General features: G+C 35.6%; 1 long non-coding RNA gene across 1 annotated transcript in view; it reads left to right on the top strand.

Moving 5' to 3' along the window:
- Positions 1–16,328, top strand: part of LOC116663263 — a 110,416-nt gene that overhangs the window by 66,673 nt on the left and 27,415 nt on the right. The window contains exon 7 of the long non-coding RNA XR_004319485.1: positions 5,762–5,946. This is a non-coding gene — a long non-coding RNA (uncharacterized LOC116663263). The remainder of the gene's footprint in view (positions 1–5,761; positions 5,947–16,328) is intronic.

The following is a 16,328-nucleotide window of genomic DNA, read 5'->3' as shown; positions in this document are numbered from 1 at the left end:
CATTGGCTTAAATCATTATTTCCATCGTCATGGAATTTCAGTTGTTTCAGACAATGTCTTTAAAATTATATCAACATACTAGAAGAGAATTATTGCTTCACAAGGGAGAAATTCTGTCAGGAGCAAAGCCAAGATTCCAGAGGATATAAATCCTATTTTCATGTAAATATATTTGATGAGGAGAATAGCAGAGAAATAAGAAAATGGGAGATGGATGGTCTAAATGAAGCTAAGGGCTTCAGATTGACAGATTAATGTATAAAAATATCTGTGCTAGTTGAATCAACTGATGAGACCTCTGTGGTAATGCATCAAAGGTTGCTGGTGTGATATTTGTATGGGTGACTAAGTTTTGCACGAAGAGTAGAAAACCTGTTTTGCAGACACTCCTCTGACTTCAGCTTGCCATCTTGTAAGTATGAGGTGATGGGGCAAAAATGTTTGTTGGTCCCACATGATTTCAATCAAAACCTCGAGCACTGGTCCCATTGAGTATTAGTAGTAGCCTTTTGTTCCTATGGAAAAAACATAGTTAATGTTGTCAGAATATTCAAGTTCTGCTAATTACTTACACCTAGCAGGCACTTAATAACTATTTGCTACATAAAGAAATGCCTGATTCTATGGGTTCACATGATGCAGTCACTATGCAGTTACACAGGTACCTGCGGAAATAAGAGATGATAGTCGTAAAGGACAGAAGGAGGTTGAAGTCGAGGTAGGAGAAGAAACCTGAGAAAGCTTTCCAGAATTTTGCCTGATTAGCCTTCTACTCGCTCTATAGAAGCAATGTTGAGGGAGAGGTGAGACGTGAGATGAAGCCTAGACGGAGGGGACCGTGTGAACCAAGACCCAGGGTGAAAAGAGCTCTGATATTTCAGGACTGCATAGACTTGTCATTAAGGATAAAACACTTCCCTCTCTGTTGTATCTCCCATATTATCTTGAGTTAACTTCATGTTATTTTCGGGAAATAAAGAAACACACAGAATTTCTATTTGAAGCTAAAATTACAGATAGTTCTGCCTTAAGATCTTTTGGTCTGCCTTAAAGGATCTTTTGGTCCATATCTGAATAGAGAATTTTAGTCTGAAAAAAGTTTAGTTTTTCATCACTTCCCCACACCCACCACAACCAGGGCAACCTTCAGTGCACACGTCCCATGAGCTTCTGTATCTACGTTTGTTATAACAGAATAAACTTTAGAGTTAGTTTGTTTCCTTTAGTGTTTACCAACCCTTGCCAATGCTGCTATATATTTGGGGCAAGGATTTTTTTCTCTTAGATTTAATAGAGCTCATAAAAAGCTCACTCCACCTAAGTGAATTCAAAGATTTGCAGGGAAAAATAGGCAAATTTTTAATAGTGCCTGGAGGAAATAAAGCTTTATTAAATTGTTATGTTAAAATAAAAACAAACACCGAACAAAGAAATAGTAAGTAATAAGAACTGCTAAATAATTTGAAAGGAACTTGGTAGTTAGCAAGGTAAGAATTTTTTTTTTTTTTTTTTTTTTTTTTTTTAGTTTTAAATGGCTGATTGAAAGGAAAGAGAGAAGAAAGTCCTGTCTTTCATAATGTTGATGCTTAGAATCTACATAGTAACTCTGATCTTGACCATCATCTCCCAAGTGCACAAAAGTTCTAGAGATGTTAGGAGGTGGTCAGTGTTTTTCTCACTCTAAAGTAACCATTTAGCAACACAAATTATGCAAGGCCAACCACAACTGTGAAATAAAAGTGGAAATATGAATTGCACATTCCAATGTACCGTGGATTTTCTTGTACTCACTTCCACCTTTTAAACTAGCACTAATAGATCAAATGCGAACAGTAGTTTAAGAATGATCACCCAAATAACTGTTCTTCCTTCTTCACTAATTATATTATGCTCTTTCCAGTTTTATTAAGATATAATTGGTATATAAACTTGTATTAATTTAAGGTATACAACATAATGATTTGATATATGCATATACTAGGAAATGACTAGCACAGTAAGTTTAGATAATATCCATCACTGGACATAATTGCACATTTTTTGTGTGTGATGAGAACTTTTAAGATCTATTCTTTCAGCAACTTTCAAATGTACAACAGAGTATTGTTAACTAGAATAACCATGCTGTACATTACATCCCCAGAACTTATTTATCTTTTAACTGGAAGTTTGTGCCTTTTGACCACCTATACTCATTTCTCCCACCCCCAGCCCCTACTCTGTTCTCTGTTTACGTGAGTTTGCTTTTTTAAGATTCTGCATATAAGTGAGTCATACAGTATTTGTCTTTCTCTGTTTAAGTTTTTTTACTTAGCATAATGCCCTCAAAGTCCATTTATGTTGACACAAATGGCAGGATTTCTATCTTTTGATGGCTGAATAATAGTCCATTGTGTATATATATGATAGATGTATCACATTTTCTTCATCCATTCATCAGCCAGTGGATACTTAACTGTATATTTCCAAACCTTGGCTATTGTACATAATGCTGTGATAAACATGGGAGTGCAGATATCTGTTCAAGATTGTGATTTTGTTTCCTTGGGATATATACCCAGAAACAGAATTTCTGAATCATACAGTAGTTCTATTTTTAATATTTTGAAGAACTTCCGTACTGTTTTCCATGCTGGCTGTAACAATTTACATTCCCACCAATAGTGCTATAGAGTTCTCTTTTCTCTACATCCTTGCCAACACTTTTTATCTCTTTTTGACGACAGCCATTTAACAGGTGTGAGGTATTATCTCATTGTGGTTTTGATTTGCATTTCCTTGATGATTAAGTGATGTTGAGTATGTTTTCTAGTATCTGTTGGCCATTTGTATGTCTTCTTTGGAAAAATGTCTATTCAGTTCTTCTGCCCATTTTTAAATCAATTTTTTTTTTTTTTTTGCTATTGAGTTGTATGAGTTCTCTATATATTTTAGATATTAACCCCTTATCAGATATATAATTTGCAGAGATGTTCTCCCATTCTGTAGATTGTCTTTTCATGTTGTTAATCATTTCCTTTGCTGTGCATAAGCATTTTAGATCAATGTAATCCCACTTGTTTATTTTGCTTTTGTTGCCTTTGCTTTTGGAGTCAAATGCAAAAAAAAAAAAAAAAATCATCAACAAGGAGTTTACCCTCTATATTTTATTCTAGAAGTTTTATAGTTTCAGGTATTATATTCAAATCTTCAGTACATTTTGAGTTGATTTTTGTGTATGGTATAAGATAGAGGTCCAGTATCATTCTTTTGCATGCGGCTTTTCCAGTTTTCCCACCACCATTTATTGAAGAGACTATCCTTTTCCCTTCTGGGCACCTTCATAATAAATTAATTAACCATATATGCATGGGTTTATTTCTGGGATCTCTATTCTGTTTCCTTGATTTGTTTGTTTTTATGCCAACTACTTACTATTTTGATTACTATAGCTTTGTAATATAGTTTGAAATTAAAGAGTGTAATTTCTCCAGTTTTTTCCTCTTTCTTATAGTTATGTCATTGCTTTGTATAATTAATTAAATAGTAGAATTAGTGAGAACAAATTTTACTTTATGACTTTTCCCTTTAACAAAAACTGTATATATGCCACCAGAGATAATTAATTTTCTCTTTATGAAGTAATAGACAGAGAGGCTCTTGGAATTGTCAGTATTTCTTATGTGGCAGATTCAATGGAAAAATAAATTAAATCTAGGATATTTTTGAGCAAATGACTGCCATAGTCCTGTATCAGAATGACTCTAATTTTTAATATTTGATTTTAGAATGTCTTTATTTTACAGTGTTATAATTTATGTAAAACAATAATCCATTGTATAAAATGAAAATTACATTTTTCTTATCTTCAAAATTGCCTGTACATTCAATTTTATTATATATTACACACCTGATCTTGTTTAATTACAATAACCCTAGAAGTTAAGACCTCACATTAGTTTTTTTTTTCTCTTTTTAAATCAGAAAGAAGTTGAAAAAGTTGTTAAAGGATACTCAGCAAATCAGTGATGAATCCAAGATTCACAACCAGCTTTGTGTAGAAAAAGATCCAAGGCTTGATCACTACATGATGATACATTTTAAAAAAGTGAAAAATATGACATATGTATATTTGGGAATCATACTGTCTTAATGAGACTGTAGTTGGAAACACTTTGCTTAAAAATTTAGTGTTAGGGGACACAAAATGGTTTTAGTTACTCAGATTAACAAAAAAAGTTGATGGAAAAGAAAGCTAGGAAAGGAACGTGCAGACAACCAAGAGACTAGACGATTCAATCTGTGGCAAAATCAAGGTGTTTCATGGTCATCTCTTAAAAATTTGATCCTCATCCTGCAGAGATGGCTCTTTGCCCTCAGCCTTCATGTTCCAGTAGTGCAAGAGGTTTTTCATAGGTATTATCCTTGATTCTGCTCTGTTTTGTGTATTACTTACAAGTATATGTAGAGAGGGAAAAAACCTTTCCTCTGTCTTCTTATATTCTGTTACTGAAGCCTACAAATTAAACTTAACAAAGGACAGTTTAACAGGAGAAAAGAAACACAAATTTTATTTTTAATGTTATGTGCACAGGGGCTGCACAGGGAAGGAAAAAAAAAGTCCCAAAAAGCAGTTTGATCTGGGGGCTTATGTACCATTTTATTTAATAAAGGGCAATAAATTATGGAAAAATGACCAAAGGAGAAAGTTTTAGGTCTTCTAGTAATGGTAGATTAGGGGAAAGTAAACATATGAGGGGAGCTAATGCTAGATCAGGGTTATACAGTAAAGTTATTTTATTCAACTCATCTTGGTTCCGTCTCCATTTCTGGTGATGGTGTTGTTTTCCTCTTTTTGGTAGTTTGAAGTGGGAAGTTATGACACCTTCACACCTTCACCCCTTCACCAGGGGAATTTACTCCCTGCTTTTAGGGAGATGGGGGAGGTCAGAGAGCTCTTCCTGGGTCTGTTTGTTCTTAATTGCCTTTAGCTCAAAATAATCCGTATGACAAAGGTGCATATTTTAGAACGCCGTATTCTGATCCTCTTCATACACAAGCTACCACATGAAGTTTAAAAACAGTTATGTTTTCTGACGGATCTTCTCGGTCCCCAAATATTAAACTTAGATAACATTCTTTTTCAAGCTTGACCTTGTAACATAATTGCTTCCAGAAACTTTATTATGTTGTTAGTTTGGAAGTCCTTTTTAATCCTGGATTAAAGGGAAAATTTGGATGATAATGAATATATATTCTAAAAGCAAAAGAACATAATAGAAGGCTTTGGTTCACAAAGCTTTGACTATTTATATCTGTTCCTTTATAGAAAATGTTTGCCAGTTCCCTGTCCAGAGGTTGGTTTCACTCAAAAGAGGTTTTCTGCTTGGACTTCAGAATGTACTTCAGGATGTTTAAAAACAACAACAATCATAAAAATTTATATTGCTCTGTTTTCTGAAGTTATGTAGCAATATACAACTTGGCATGCCTTTTAGCATTGGGATATCTGTGTGCTGTTGTGGGGGTGGGGGGGTGGGGAGGTTGGTGTGTCTATAGAATTGAACCTCACCTTGCGGGCTTAAAGAAGACAGAAAATCATTTCATAAACTTATTTTGTTTACTATAAATGATATTTTGATATTAACAGAAATGTTGCTTAATGAGCAATGAATGGTTAAAGGAAATGGAGAATTTAAGTCTCAATCTTAAATCTTATGCAAAATACACATATTTAATGATCATACATATTTTAGTTCAAAATGAAATTTCCTATCTTCAGCTCCCTGGAGACTCAAGAATTCTCAGTGACATGAAGAGAATTAAAAGTGGACAGAACTAGAACTGCAGCAAAAGCCCCTGAGCCAAGACAAACTGGTACATCCTTCTGCATCTCTGTCCCCAGGTGGCTTCAAGTGGATGATCTCTAAGATGCCATCAAGTTCTGACAATCTGTGACTAGCAATGGTAAGCGGTCCCGCCAGAAAGCTGTGTTTTTGGTCATAGATATTATTTGAAGGGGTACTACTTATATTTTCTGCAAAGTATCCACCTTGCTGGCTGTTAATTTCTTGTTAGGGACTAGACATTATAATCAGAGCTTTGTGGTATTCTCACATAATTCTCAACTTGAGGTAACAGCTATTGCTGTTCTTTTTTTTTTTTTTTTACGCACATGAGGAAACTAAGCTCAACAGAAGTTTAAATTATTTGCCCATGTTAATAAAACTAAGAAGTATCAAAACTGGGATTTAAACATGATTTTATTTCAAAACCTAAATTACTGACCCTGAGCTATGTAAAGTTTCAGATCTCAATGGCCCCCTCTGAAACTCTTTATTTTCTGTAAATTTGAGGAAATATCTTTTGAAAAGCAAAAACCTTAAGTTTGTCTGCCTAACATTTTCTCTCTCAGTTAAACCTTTGACAAGAATTAGGGAAGGTAGGAAGGAAGAGGGGAATATGAGAAGGGAGCAGCTGTCCTGAGAACAGTAAATGGGCACCTAGCAAAGAGAAACTTTACTTTGGTTATTATGTTGCCTAAGACAGGCCATACTTCCTGTTAAGCTGCTATAACAAAATACCATAGACTGGATGGCTGAAACAATAAACATTTATTTCTCACAGTTCTGAAGTCTAAGATCAAGGAGACAGATTTGGTGTCTAGTTATGCTCTCTTCGTTTGCAAATGGCCATCTTCTCATTACATCCTCACATGCACTCGAGAAAGAGATTTCCTGTCGCTTACTGTCTGTTACTCTTTTTGTAATGGCACTCATCCCATAATGAAGACCCCACCCTGATGAGTCATTCTAACCCTAATTAATCCTAGAGGCCTCACTTCCAAATACTGTCATTTTAGGGGTTAGGGCATCAAGGTATGAATTTTGGAGGGACACAAACATTCTGCCCAAAGCCTTTACATTTGTAATTTTACTAGAACATTTTTACTAAGAGTTCATTTACTCCATGCCCTTTAGAAAGAACATTCTGCCTTAAAAATCAGGGAAATCTTAGAGTTGGACTAGAAAATGTGATTTGAAATCCCATCAGAACATGTAGTATACTGTCTATCCCCAGATCCTAACCTCAATGAATGTCTTGATTAGTGCAAATGGCTTTTAGTCGCATTTTAAGTGAAATCAAATGACCAAGTTTATATATTTGATTACCTCTTACTTTCTAGCTTCCTCCAAAGTATAGGAAAGAATATATGTGTGTATACATACCTTTGGATTGTATTAAATTTTTTTCCACTTTATTCATCTTAATTAACTCATGAGACTGAAATCATTCTGTTTTTATTCCCAGTGAAGTGATAAGAGCAAGTGTTTTTAGTGTGTGTAAGGAGAGGTTAGAGATGAGGGGGATGGGGGAAAGGCCAGGCCTAATGTGATGAATACTTTTAGTAATCAAACAAAGCATCTTGCAGTGAGGCCTCTGTACCACAGAAACGTATATATGGATTTATTTTTATGCAAGTATGGCTATCAGCTTACATACTATAATGGCCTTGGTAAAAAATAAGCCAATGAAGAAATTTTCCTTTCTGAAGTTTTTAGATCATCACACAAACCAAGAAAAACTTTGCTTTTTCTTGAAGACATTGGGTTAATGAAACACAGCCAGTTACTTTTTTTCTCCTCTCCCCTGTGCAGAGCTTACTTGCTGTTTCATCTAAGGCAGAGTTTGCCAAGACAACTGAAGAAGTCCAGTGTAGAGAACTTTAATGTGGTTAGAAAATATCCAGAACCAAACAAGGGTCTGTATCAGGCTCTAAGAGTAGTCAGATTTCCTTTCTTAGATGTCTTTTCTATCTTCCTAGAGTCATTGAGTCTTTGCTTCTTTGAGTAGTCAGGTTGTCAAGAACTTTCAGGGAAGATAAGTGGTTCCTCTGGTTAGGTAGCATGCCTCAGTGCTAGTCCTCAGTCCGTCTTGATTTCAGTGCGTCCTAGTGTATCCTGCAGCAAGACTTGCCACTTGCTTGCCTGTTTCTTCATGTGAAACTTGTGGGTTTTCTAATTTTGTGCCAGCTTACAAGTTGACTGATTATTGGTGATATTAATTATCCTGTGAGATAGGGAACTCTACAAATGCCAAATTATACTAGATTGTTCCATAATGTGAAGATGCTAAGTCTAAAGTCAAAGAAAGCAGTCAAAGGTGCCTAATGCATTTGTTGCTTATTTTCAGAGCCTGAATCAACTCATGGAACCAGAATTCAGATAAATTAAATAATAAATATAGGCCCTCACTATTTTCCTACCTCTGTGCTAAAAGGACTTATATGGATTAGTTTATCTAAACCTTACACCATCGTATGAGGGAGGTATTGCTGTTATCTTAAGTTTGAGGTAATTAACTGATCTAAGGATACCAGTCAATGAGTGGTAGCATGAGAAGTAGAATGCAGGACTTCCGGTTTTAAAACAATCAAATCAAAATCAGATTGCTGATAATGTAATCATTCCATTTGACTTCCAAAATTAATAGAATTTCATACCAAGATCATTTAAAAGTTCAGAGTGAGCTCTGAAGTAAGAATGTCAATTGCTAGCTATGCACCACTGGGCAAGATGTATTAGCTCACCTGTAAAATGGGATCAATAACCTCTCCCTTCCCGTAGGGTTCCTGTGAGATAATCCATATGGAACATGTTAACTAGTAATCAGTACTTAGTGAGAATTCAAAACATTTTAGCTTCTGTTATCAATTACTTAATGACAAGTATCATTCCCAGTAGTCACAACATTACTGCTTTCAATTAGAAAGCATGTGTACAAATAAACGTTAATTCACAGGTCTTGCTTGACCTATTGATTCTCACTTGCTGATATAATCAAAATAAGACAGTAATAAGGCAGTATAGCCTTTTACACAGATAGTTTTCTGGCTTGGTTATAAGATTTAAACATCAGTTGCTATTTCTATCTCAGACTGTTTTGAATGAACTAATAGTTTATTTGTCTACGTTTAAGGAGAAATTATAAAGCAGAGTGAAGTAATGGCTCCATTATGCACATTAAGGATTTGAATTCTGCATGGTCAGTGAGTAGGAAAAACCTGGAGTTATTTCAAACCATTCTTGTAATTGTGTCTGTCTGCCTTCTGTATAAACAGATGAAAACTACCGAAGCCAGTTGAATTCCAGCCTTGCCATTTAACTAAATGTGTGACCCTGGACATGTCTCTTAAATCTTCCACTTCCTTATTGGGTATGTGTAAGTGATAGTTGTACTTACCTCATGAGTCGTCGTGGCCTTTAAGAGAACTCATGCAATCAGATGGATTATATACTGTAGCATTTTATGTTCTCAGTAAGTTTTAGCAATTGTGATGCTGCGAGTGTTATTTCTTATTCCATTTGGAATTGAGCATGATGGTAAATTTTAGCCTGTCTTTAGATTCTGCATGGTTTTAAAATGATTAAAAAGGAAACAAACCATGTTCTATGAAAGTTAAAACACTTAAGGAGAGTAAGAAGATATGCCTTTTATTTGCAAGATATTATATTCCCCTAAATTCCAGGTAATAAAAGCCAATTTTTGTGCTAAGGTTTTTAGTCATACAAAATCATCAAACCTCCTGCGAACATTTGTGAAGTGCCTGTGTGGGCATCACATCGTGCTGGGTGCTACAGTACAACATTAATGATGATACAAAGCATAAGCAGCATTTTTCAAGTTTTTAAATGTGGTTATTAACTAATTAGTCTCAATCTTTGAATCTTTTTATGGGAATAAGGGACTTGAGACTTAGTTTTAATGGCTGGGATCATAAACCGAAAGGCAACTAAATTCTTCTGATACCAAACTCCAAGTCCAGACTTTAGTCCATATGTAAGAATATCAGATTTATGTGCCTTTTATTTAAATTAATAGGTTCACATGTTGAATAAAAGAAATCACATGGGAGAGGCCTTCAAATCTACCTCTTCTTGAAGTTTCTCATAAGTGTTCTTTTCTTCTATAAAGACTACCCTTTGACTTTATGGAAGAAAATTGCAGTTGCCCTCTCTCCCTTGGCAATTACAAAGAAAAATTGCTTTGAAAATGTGGAACACTGTACTCTACAAATATATCAGTTTCTGAATCCTCCCAATCTTTGTTTTTCTCTTGGTTTCTATTTCTCTTCTCTCTAGAAGAGTGCTGTCATTTTGAGACAAGAATAGTGCTTTAAGATGTACCTGCAAAGGGCAGACAGCATAACCTTATAGGAAAACTTGCAGGTCTGGCCATCAGCAGCAGGGAGATTGGTCCCAAACCCACCACTTTTGAGGTACATGAATCTGAAAATTAGATAGGCTCTTTTGCCTTATCTCTGTCCTCTAGCCTTTTGCCTATTATCTTTACAACAGGGAGAATACTAATACCAATGTCATAGGCTTATTTTTAAGGTTATTATAATAGGAGGAATTTAAAACAAAAAACTCTTGAGGGGAGGGTATAGCTCAAGTGGTAGAGTGCATGCTTAGCATGCATGAGGTCCTGGGTCCAATCCCCAGTACCTCCATTAAAAAAATAATTAAAAGGTAGACCTACTTACTGCCCCCATGCAAATAAACAACAACAACAACAAAAAAAGCCAAAAACAAAAAACATTTTTGTCAAATCAATTTTCAAATATGCTATCCAGTTTCATCAAAACAAAGACTCTGTATAGCCCCACCATATCCAGGAAGCTTTAGCAATAGACTGATAGCCATACAGAGATGTTTGATTCATTTTACATGTGGCTTATAGCTAGCATAACTATCTCTGACATAGGTGATTCTCAAGCTAGACTACATACCACTATCACCTGACAGCATTAAAAATATTGATTCCCAGGCCCCGTTCCCTAGTAATTGAACCATGACCTCTGGGGATGTGGCCCTTGGCAGTCATTGGCATTTTTTTAAAAGGGGGGAAAAATCTATCTTTCATGTTGTCTTAACTTTATAGACTTATCTTACTGACCATACCATTTTGAGGCTGAAAAGTGTTGCTTTTATTTACTGCATTATTAAATGATCCTTCTTTTAAAAGCTGGATGCATATGAATATCCTAAAGAAAGATAGATTTGACTACATTTGTAGATTTCAAGAAAATTCAAACATGACATCTAACAAGAAGTCGTCACAAAATCTCAAACTTTATCTACAGCACTCTTCAGACTTTCCTCCCGAACATAAAAGTCTATTTTTTTCTTTTCTTTCAACTTTTGGATAAGTAGTGATTTTATCTCACCCTATCACCTGCAATATAAATATTCCCCATTCCTAAACTTTTGCTTTTCTTCTGCAAAGTAGAATAAGTTGTAATATCTGCAAGATTGCCTAAATACAGTTAAATACATCTGGATTCATCTAAACAAATATATATATGAATTTTGTTTTGTACAGCAGTTGGTGATTACTTGAGATTTCCCACAAGTGCTGTTCCAGCTAAATTTTTAATTTTTGTTTTCATATTTGTCTACCGCAGTTCATAGGTGGGAGGATCAGGTTAGTTCACTGATATACCTCTAGACACATAGGGAAGAAACACCAACTGTGAACCTTAAACTCAGAGGAGGGAGATACATAGAGGTACTCAGACTTGGAAAAGATAAAGTTTCTTTTAATTATACAAATAAAAGAAGGAGAGATGGTTAAATCGCTCTACCTCCACTGTACCCAGTGGCAAGTGACTGCTCATTGAATAAAAGTTCATGATGACAAAATTCATTTGACATTGAATTGTTGTCTTTACTTAATGAAAAGGAAGCAAAACCTACAGGAGAAAAACTGCTAGAGAATTGTGTTGCAGTTTTGTTGTTTTCCATAAAAGGTACATAGAGGAGAAATACAGAAAGGAAACAGATACCTGAATTTGAGGTGACTTCCCCTCATCACAATACAGATAGACCCTAATTTAAGGGGATCTGTGATTTGCTTTCTAATTAACATTCCAAAGTTTCATGGCCTTAAGAACTCTGAACAGGCTGCATTTCCTCTGTCACCTGCAATCTGTATTTCTTAATAATACAAGTTACTCATTTTCTTAAGTTAACTTGTTTTCTGGGAAGCATTTAAAAGCAGTGACTTCATTTAGGAAATATAATGTCTAAGGCACGCAAATTAAAGATACAGCTATTTTGCCAAGTCAATTAGGAATGTATAAGTATTTGATAAAATACAAATTTAATTACAAAAAAAAAAAAAAAAACCAAAAAACGGTTTACACAAACCTGTAAGCTACCCCAGTCTCAGTATGTACAAAACTGGATTCAGTATCTTTCTTTACTGCCATCGCAGTTTGGGAGCACAGAGAGTGAGAAATTCAAGTCATTTTAAACAAGTACTCTTCTTCACCTCCTGTCTTTTTATTCCTGATTCAGTACCAGTGTCTGCTCATAGATAATCTAGACACACCTCTCCAATGTGCTCTCTATCTATACCTCCATCCTCACTACCACCCTAGCCAGGCTGCCAACTCCCCTAGACTGGACTGCTACAGACACCTCTTAAGCAGTCTGCTGACATCCATTCTTATCCCCTCTCATGCGTTTTCCCCAGTGCATCTACAGAAGCCTGTGCAATCATTTCATCGCAGATCTGGTTTTGTCACTCCTTCCTGAATTCCCTTTCTTCCCTGCCTTGTAATCCTTTCATCTTCCACTCAGCCTCTTTTACTGGCCCTCACTCTCGCTCCCCATTGCCCTGCCTTGCTTACCCTTGCTTACCCAGCTGCAGCCCAGTGTGCCCCTGGGCTTGCTTCCTCAGCACCCACCCCCGCAACCAGGATTCAAAAGAAAGAACTCTTTTTCCTTCCCCTCAGTCCTAATTTACTTATATTTGTCCTTCAGATTTCAGATTAATTTTCACTTCCCTAGGGAAACCTTTCCCAATCTCTCTGCATGGGTTAATTTCCTTACTACTCCATCTCAGAGCACCATACATTTTAGCACTTACACAACTGCAGTTTTACAGTCACTGCTGATTATTTGATTGGTATCTCCCCCACTGGACTGCGTTTGTTCACCATTATATCTTTGATGCTGTGTACAAGACTAGATCTTGATAAAGCACTCAATAAAGTAAATATTAATTGAGTGAATTAACTAATCAAGAGGCTCAGTTCTCATGTATATGAAACATTAAAAAGAAATCCCATGATTAGGGCACACCTAAGGCTTCTGTATTGCAGTAAATGCTAATGAAAAAGCATCATACTGACAGGTAGCTTCTATATGGATTACAGTAATCAGTCACTTCCTGTTTAATAGGAAACTATGATACTGATGAAGGGGAAAAAAAAACACAATTATGAAAGATGGCATAATGCCAAATGGATTACAATCCAAAAGTCCCTGGGCTAATATAATACCTAAGTTCCAGGGTCAGGCAAACTAATTTCCAAGCATATATCTTATATTTGAAACAAAGTGCTTGACACTTGACCCTAAATACGTGTGAAATTCTTCAGAAATCTCACGTATCAAAGGTCAATGATGTACTTTCCCAATTAAATTTGTCTTTTGTGGGTACCCAAACTACTGTTGGAACATTAACTTTGAAAACATTTTTTTAATTAAGATTTTTTAAAATTTCAACTTTCTGGAGGTGGAGGGGGGTGTCTGCACTGCATTAACCACCCTCAGAGTGTTAGCACTCTACTCTAGGTCTAAATTCCTAAAAGTAGAGCCATAGAAACAACACAGATCCTGAGCTTTTATTTTACCTTTGAATCCTGGTGTCTGTACTTACAATATATACATAATTTGGGAAGAGTTATTTTCAATCTCCACACATCACATGCCTCATCAATAAAATGGAGTAAGACTAATACTGTGTGACAGATACCTGCCGTGGAATGAGGGGTACACTGGGTTCCCAGATAATGATAATTCTTGTTCTCTTATTTTTCGTCCTCATTTTTTTTTTTTTTTTATCATTTTGACCAGTTCAAGACCTTCGAAAAGTGTGGAAATCCATATGCCAGTTTGTATATGTTCAGTTTCAAATCACATCTCATCTCATCTCTCTGGGAGTTGGATATAAAAGATCTCCCAACTGAGGATTGGAATGACTTTTTCATTCTAAGTACATTTATTTATAGAAAGATACCTATCAAGAGAACACATGAAAACCCAAAGACATAAAAACCATTTTAAAATGAAAAGGAAGAAGCACATGTAATTTGTGTCATTTTCAGATGAGATTCTCTGACATGTGGTTTGCATGAAGGAAATAATAAGTTATACCAAAGAATTTAACATAACCCTTCTGCATCTAAAGTCTTCTCTCAAGGACCACCTTGTTGTGGAAATCTGAGTCACACACCTTACTTCTCTGGAAAGAGTGATTTTGAAACCAACAGCTAACTTCCTCCTGTCAGTTAAGGGAGTTGCCCCTTTGACCACATAATGTACAACAGCAAGAACAATTTTTCTTCTTTCTTTGTTTTTTTTTTTTTGGTAGCATATAATTTTTAAAAACTCGGTTAAAAATCAGTAAAGCCTTCTTACTAAATAGCTTCTTTTTTGCAAATTGAAGTGAGAATTTGAGGGTTTAAATCTTATAAAGAAAGTTTTTGAGGGATGTTTGATCTTAGCTTCCAAATCAAGTTTCTGTGGTTAGTCTTAAGATTTTAACTTTGAAGTATCCACTGTGTTAGGACCTTTGTAACAACAACGACAACAACAAAAACTAAGATAGCTTGCAAGTAGGAGTACAGCTTTGAAAACAAATCGAAAATAATGGCTGAATAAAACCTCAGTTGGAATATAATTGAATCGCTGACATTTGGCAGAGGTATCCAGCTAACTCTTAGCCTGAGGTGATGAATTGTGTGTCTGAAAATGAAATTCTCTGGCTTAGATTCCATTACAAATAAAGATACAACTCTCTGTATATGATGACTTCATTCTATGGAAGTGATACTTGCACTAGGAAATGGTTTCATTACTACCATGTATTACTCTAATATTACCCAGCAACATTGCTTAGGAGTTCAGAATATGGACTCTAAATTCAGTTTGCCTGAGATGAATTGCAGACTCCATCAATTACTAACTGCGCAATCCTGGACAAGTTATATAACCTCTTCTCCAGTTTTCTCATCTGTAAAATGGAGATAATAGTGATATCTTGTGGGATTGTTTAAAGTTTAAATGACAAAGCGTATTTTTATAGATTAATAATAAATAGCTACAATTTGGTCATAAAGTCTGAAAACATAAATGAATGTTTACCATACAAAACCAACATGTTAAGTGATCAATTAATGCCTACATTTGATAAGCTAGGGGAAGGGCACTTAAAAGAGTTCTCATAGGATGGTGTACCACCCCATTATTCTAAAGTGGAGAGAGACTAATTGGATAATAATTTCAAATCTGCATTGGCAAATGTGGCCATGTGGAATGGGTTATACACTCACCAGATTTTAACTCCCTTAATTACTTTTTCTGGGGTATGCTAAAGGTACAGATTTGTTTAGAATAGATTTGAGATATATATCATCATGGCAGTGTATCAGACTATTTTCTGGAGGTTGGAAATGCTGTGTAAAAGCTCTAGCTTTGTTGCAATTTCACACAGCATGTAGACCTATGCATTGCTAATGAGGGAGCACCTGTGGAACATACCATGCAAAATCATTGATCAAACCATAAGCAAAAGTTAGTATGTAAGTTTCCTTCGTGTTCAGATTTCTGTCTACCCAGCATAAATGTACATGGTAGGCATGTTAGTACTAATGGTAGTTTATTGAGTTTTTGCCTGTCACCATCCATGCTCCAGGGGATTTTCCCTTCTACACGTTAAAAAAAGGCAGGTGTTGTGGAGATGAGCCTTCTCTTAGTTGTCTTTATCTAGGGCAAGAGGCAGAGTAGATAAGAAGCTCTCAAAAAAGTGAGAATTGAAAGCCCTTCCCTTCTAAGAGTTTAAATACAGGGATCTTAGTGTCTCCTGTTATAATGTAAATGTGTTCATTTCTAAAGCAAGACCAGTTGAGAGCAGAGTAATATTGATGGTGAAGAAAAAGCAGAGATTCAGAGCACGTGATACTGCCTTGGGGAGGTCAGACTAAGAGCTCATGAAAACCTTTTCCAAAATAAAAATCCTGATAGAAGCAGAATTTGAATCCAGATTTATCTACAAATGTCTTTGCTCTGTGCCACCACTTTCTGCTCCTGGAGGTATTTTACAGCTCCTCTGATACGCCATGTATCATGCTTGGTGAGGAGTTGGCCAGATTTAGCAAATAAAAATACAGGATGCCCAGTTAAATTTGAATTTCAGATAAATAATAAATAATTGTTTAGTATAGGCATGTCTCATGCAGTAATTGGGACATAGATGTATAAAATAAATGGGTGCAT

Source organism: Camelus ferus, chromosome 1 (genome assembly GCF_009834535.1).
Source record: "Camelus ferus isolate YT-003-E chromosome 1, BCGSAC_Cfer_1.0, whole genome shotgun sequence".
NCBI classification, from domain to species: Eukaryota; Metazoa; Chordata; class Mammalia; order Artiodactyla; family Camelidae; genus Camelus; species Camelus ferus.
Note: the sequence above shows the minus strand (reverse complement) of the source record. Positions and strands in the feature narration are given on the sequence as shown.